Raw genomic sequence first — 6,377 nt, 5'->3', positions numbered from 1 at the left:
AAGAAAGGAAGCGAGGAGAGGAAACGAGGATACACAAATAAGAATTGAGAAGCACCCCTTGTTGCTGGACTCAGTGTAGCAAAATCTCAGCCAGGACCACAAAGTTGGCACAAATATTCGTTCAGTACAAACAGAAAAGTCCTTCTACAAGACACAAAATGCCTCCTGTTAATTATGTGCAATCCATTCACTATATTCAATAAGTACAAAGATAATCTTTCATCAGTAAATAAAACATCAACATATACATTTTACTTACAGTTGAGCATGAAACAGAGCGTTTCTCAACCAGGACTTTGTTTGACAGGTGACCAAGGAGGTCAGCCATGCTAATTTATTCTACTGCTCACCTGTCTCTTTATCTAGGCATAGAGGTCTCACTAATACCTCTAGTGGTGAGGAGTGTAATTGCAGTTTAAAAAACTAAGTAACTGACAGATGTTTGTTACAGCTGTTTTGCAACTCCATTTTGTCTTCCTATTAAATACATTTGTTTATTAATTTAACAAGAAACAAAATATTGAAAACAGTTTAATTATTTACAAAAAGAAAGTTATGACACCTGTCATTACAGCAGCACCATCGGTTCCAAGGCCAAAGATTAGGTGTGTCGGTATGCTCTTCGTGTGAATAATATTTTTTAGTGCTGTCACTATTGAATCTGCTTTCCCGTCAGTAAGGCAAATCAGATCCAGGAATTGGCAGAAGACCTTACCTGCATTGTCCAAGTATCTAATATGTCCAAATGATACATTTTATACTTTTCAATGATCTGTTATTTATATTTTATTGGTCTATGAAATGTTACACTTTGAGTAGATCTACCTCACGTGAATGTCTAGCTGTCTGCACACAGATACATCTGTGGTCTCAATCTCCAAGCCTATGGCTCGTGACTGAGAAATATCCCTCAATATTGGCTTTTCAATGACAGTTGCCAGAATTTCAAGCATTTCATCAATTATTCTATGTGGTCTATAGTTGGTGCTTTTGCCTAAAAAATTGAAAAGATGCTTGACAAGTAAATGCAGTATGAATTCTTTAACTAATTGTATGCAAGAAACTTCCAATTACTTGCCAATATAGGGATCACATAAGACAAATAAGAAATATGGTAAACATTTACAAAAGAAGCTTACATTGAGCTTGTCAAAATAGGTGCAGCCCAAAAGATTAGCTAGTTGCAGCAAGGCTGGATAGTTGGTGTGGTGGGCTATTTCATGCTTTATTAGCCAGTACAAGCACTTGAACGCCCCCACCACAGCTTCATGTTCCAGGACAACTGTGGGCTCAAATGATGCAAGGACAGTGTTTCCTGAAATTACATCCATCATTTGTAATAAAGAAATCAAACATATAATTGATCGAATCATAATTAAATAAAATTACCTGCTATCAAACTTGACTGTGTCACAAATCAGCACAGAACAAACAGGTAAGTTGCAAGGATGTTTATTTACACAAGGAACAGTCACGGCAGGTGAGTTTGATGAGTAGTGAATTAATCTTGCAGAGTTTATGGATGTGATGGATCTGACAAAGTCTCTTATCTGTTTCAGGTTGTAGATGACTGGATGAGGTTTGACGATCGGAAGCAGGATTGCAGATGAAGATGGAGGAGTCGGAGAACAGGCTGACGGCAGGTAAGTAGCTGAAGAAGGTAAGTTGGGTCTTTGTATTTGCATGAGAGAGTCAGTATGTTGAGTAGGATTCAACGAGACCTGACGAAGGACTGAGGGAACTGGTGGTGAATATAAGGAGTGAGGGAAGTGGCAGGAGATTGATGACAGGTGGTGAAGGTGATTATTATTCCGGGGATGCAGATCAGGTGGGCGGAGTGTAGAGAGCTGGCGCTGACGCTGATGTATCCGTGACAGACTGGTGCTGACAGGCTGTTCTTTGATGCTCAGATGCCTTATGTTTGTTAAGTTTGTCCTTTCTGTAGGACTGGCAGGGAGACTCTATAAATGGATGGGTCTGATTTCCTCTTACAACCGCTTGTTTATGCTGTCTACATATTCGACAGAACATTCCTAAAACCAAAAAGAAATCTTAAATCATTTCCTTTTCATTCTTTATGTGCTATCTATCTATCTATCTATCTATCTATGATCTATGTCACATAAATTGGTTGTCTGGGAGGGTAATGCTTTGTAAAAGTTAAAAAATGTTAACATAAGATATATCTTTAAAAAATAAAATAAAATAAACGTATTTAAATCTTTTTAAAATTGACTTTTGCAAATAACCTTTGTTAAATTTATAGAAGTATTTGTTAATATTAATGGACCAGAGTTTAAATAGTTTTATTTTTTAACTAACAACTAAAAAAAGATTTATAAAGGGAGGGAGGCGTGACTGATCAGGTTCACACCTGAGAAGACAATGGCCTGCATAATGAGCTGTATAATGACTTGCATAATAATGAGCCTTTCATTCAGGTGTATCACACAAGAAAGAATGCGAGGACAATATATTAGGGCTGGGACAATATATCGATGCATCGTGAATCAAGAAATGATTCTGGATCGATTCCAATTTTTCCGAATGCATCGCGATTCTCTCTCGAATCGATTCTGAGTTTCGTTTTTAACAGCAGATGGCATTGCATGCTTTTGAAACAGCGTGCTTGTGAACCTTCTATAAAATCATCGAAAATAATAATTCGAAAAGGTGCAAGTAGATTCTCAGACTTCAAGCGTTCTTCTTCGTGAGCATTTGAGCGTCCGGTTAAAAATTAGCCTAGAGCGCCATCTCCTGTTAAAAACTAAGCTCAGAATCAATTTGCGATGCATTCGGAAAAAAATGGAATCGATCCAAGAATCGTGATGCATCGATATATTGTCCCAGCCCTACAATATATTATATATATATATATATTAGTGGTGGGCCGTTATCGGCGTTAACGTGCTGCGTTAACGTGAGACTCTTATTGGGCGGTAAAAAAAATATCGCCGTTAATCTATTCTCAAAGTTAGGTTGGGAGCTGGGTCTATACTACGCAAGCTATGATGACTTTCACCTTGATATTTTAGCGATATTTTTAGATATTTTCTTCCAGTCTCAAGTACCACCTAAACGCAAAGCATCCCTTAGCTAATGCGGAAGATGCCGGGCCAAGCACTGATGTAGCGCAGGGGAAGAGTCGTCGTCAAACTATTATGTTTTAGTGCAACCGAGGCAAGCCCATCAGCACAGCTCTATCAGCCAAGCTAACTAATCTCCTTGCTCAGTGGATTGCCACCAGCTGCTGGCCCATCAGCGTTGTTGAAAATGATGGGCTCGAGCTTGTTCTCCAGGCGGCCACAGGTGACCCATCTTATAAACTACCTGCGAGGCGAACTATCATGAGGAGAATACATGACCAGCACGCCGCAGAGAAAGCCGCAAAATATGAGAAGATGGTAGAGGCGAGGTGTGTAGCACTGATTGGGGACCATTGGACATCTGTCAACAACGATAACTACCTCAGTGTTACTGTACACCTCATCGATGCCAGCTGGGAACTTCACTCCTTCGCTTTAGGTAGGCTACGTTATGTAATTTTAAATTACATAATTTAATTTAATTACTTAGCCTATTAATTACCACGACACCACAAATTACCACCACATTATGTTTGCTTCTTGATGATTGCTAGTTGTTTACTACTAGTAGTGAACTTATTCTGATCTACTTTGTTTGTCCATTAGGTGTGATGAAAACAGAGCAGCGTCACTTTGCAGAAGTGTGTGCCAGGCAGTTTCTTGACGTCGCTAATCAGTGGGGGATAGCTGACAAAATCAGCACCATTGGAACAGACAGCGCTCCTAATATGTTGGCAGCAGGGAGGATGCTGCCATTCGAGCATTTGCCCTGTGTTGCGCATGTTGTACAGAGAGCTATTGTAATGTCACTTCGGGAAGGTGGTTTTGATGGTGCACTGGCCAAGTGCCGTAAAGTGGTCGGACATTTCAAACACAGTCCAGCCAACTCAGACGAGCTGAATGTCCAGCAAGCCTCCCTTGGACAAGTTCAGGAGCCACTCGTGCAAGATGTTCCAACACGGTGGAATTCCACCCTTGAGATGATCAAGCACGTGATGCGCAACAGAGACGCACCGCACACAACGCTGTCTCAGCAGAAGCACAATCTGGCCCTCCCAACAAATGCTGAATATGAGAAGTTGGCAAAGCTAGAGAAACTGCTGGAGCCATGCAGGTATGGTCTACAAAGATAGCGTGTTCATGAATTGGCATACAAGTTCTTTTTAACCCTCTGAGGTCGACAAACGCGCCGGCGCGTTTTGCTGGATTTTCTCCACATTGTAGCACTATAAACTTAAATTTCTCCGTCATTTATGGTCATACAGAAAAAAGAAATATAAAAAAAGAATCTGTGGTATTTCTACTTTTGTATGTGTCCACTTCCAATCAAATCAAAACATTGTGCTTTTGTAAAATAAAGAAAATAAACAGTGTGTGCGTTCTGCCTCTCGGTTGCGGTGAACTTTTTTTTCTTGAGCACGTCTATAAACTGAAACAAAACTCAGCGAATACTTGTCACACATTTATGAGCCATACACCTTTATAAACATTTAAGTGTGTACTTTTAAATGATCGGATTCAAAACGAAAACAAATATTCTCTGTTTAAGTAATTTGTATAAAACCAACAAGATTTCCAGCTTCTCAAACGCTTCCTAATTATTTTTAATTCGGCCACGCCCACTCGCGCAAAAGATATTCACATGCAAATCTCCACATGGAACGCGATCGCCCTCATTACCTCAACAACAAAACACTTCACTTCACTTTTCGTCGAGTTTGAAAGACGTGCCTGAGCTTACATTGGATTTACATCAGAAGAAGAAGAACGATATTTGAAGACAAGAAAGATAAGGTAAGAAATTCTTACATATTAGTTTGCTATTGTTGCATAAATTTCACATTGCAGTTGAACTGTTGCTAGATATATGGTGAATATTATAATATTTAGACCCGTGTTTACTGTTACTGTGTTTGTGGATATCTGCTCAAACGTAGATATGTATATGGTAGGCCTAACCATAATGTTTTATATTTGATCGCGATCGCGTTTTAATGTATCATATTTTGATCGCGATCGCGTTTTAATGTATCATATTTTTGATCGCGATCGCGTTTGAATGTATCATCTTTTGGAAAAGCAAAACGCTCCAAACGGCTTCATGTTTTTACTATTATCTCATTTGAAGTAACATGATAATCAATATATTTTTCTCTAGCTTAGTTGTTACTGAAATCTTTTTGAAAATATATATAGGCTGCTATATTGTTATTATTTTATGCAGCACTGCGCATAGCCTATACCTACAAGGCACAACAAACCTGGTGTTCATTATATATTGTTAGAAACATTTGTGTGAGTGTGTGTGTGTATTCTGTGAATTTTAAAAAGCAATTTTAACAAGAAAAATCTAAAATGTATTCCCAAAATCGTGCAGGCCTTTCTCTTGATATCAGTATGTTCACTTTTTTTTTTTTCAGGGCCCAGATGCCACTGAGTCCTGCTGACTTCAACATTCACAGTACATGTCTCTGTACATGAACATGGTAAAGTGAAAATCAAACACCTTAGAAAATGAAAGGTATGTACAATGTTTTTAGGAATGGCACAAAGGTCTCTTTCTTCAATAAGTGCTTTTTTGTTGTGTATCTTTGGATTATGTTGTGTTGTAAATAAATCCAAACAATTTTAAAAGCCATTCTTTTTTAAATCTCCTCATTCTTTGTGCAAGGTTGGTCAGAATGATGGGCCCTGATAAGCTCCTAATAGGGCCATTAGGGAGGTTCTTTGTCTTTCTCAGGTGTGGAAAGCTTTCATATTAATGAGGTGATCCGCCCCTTCGCATATTGCTTTTTAACACAAAACACGTCGTAAAATTTTTAAATCAATATATTGTCTTCTCTGAATGAGCAGTCAGGGTGATTCTCACATAGTTTTAGAGCAAATATTCTAGGCTACGTGATACAATTTTCAAAAGTCTTGTGAAGAAATAATCAGTATGGGTTTCATGACCTTATTTCAGTGAGAATTTATTTTTGTATTTTCACAAACCACGCATAAATGTCATTATCTCAAAACTACAAACTTTTACATATATGCTGCTGATATATTATTGTAGCAGAGTTTGTGCTGAATACAGTGTAATTAGACTTTAGCCATGAAAATGTCACAAGTAACAGAAATAACCACAAATGTCAGAGCATGTCAGAACACCTCCAGGGCCCAGAAAACAGCTCAGACCTCAGAGGGTTAATGTCACTTTGTATTTAAGAAACACTTGCCCTTTAATGTAATGTGATTAAGAACTTTAAAAATGTGTAATCTGAGTTAAATGAATCAGTCATGTAGGAT

This window comes from Squalius cephalus (genome assembly GCF_949319135.1).
Source record: "Squalius cephalus genome assembly, chromosome: 13".
In the NCBI taxonomy this organism is placed as follows: Eukaryota; Metazoa; Chordata; class Actinopteri; order Cypriniformes; family Leuciscidae; genus Squalius; species Squalius cephalus.
This window is presented reverse-complemented; position numbering follows the sequence as displayed.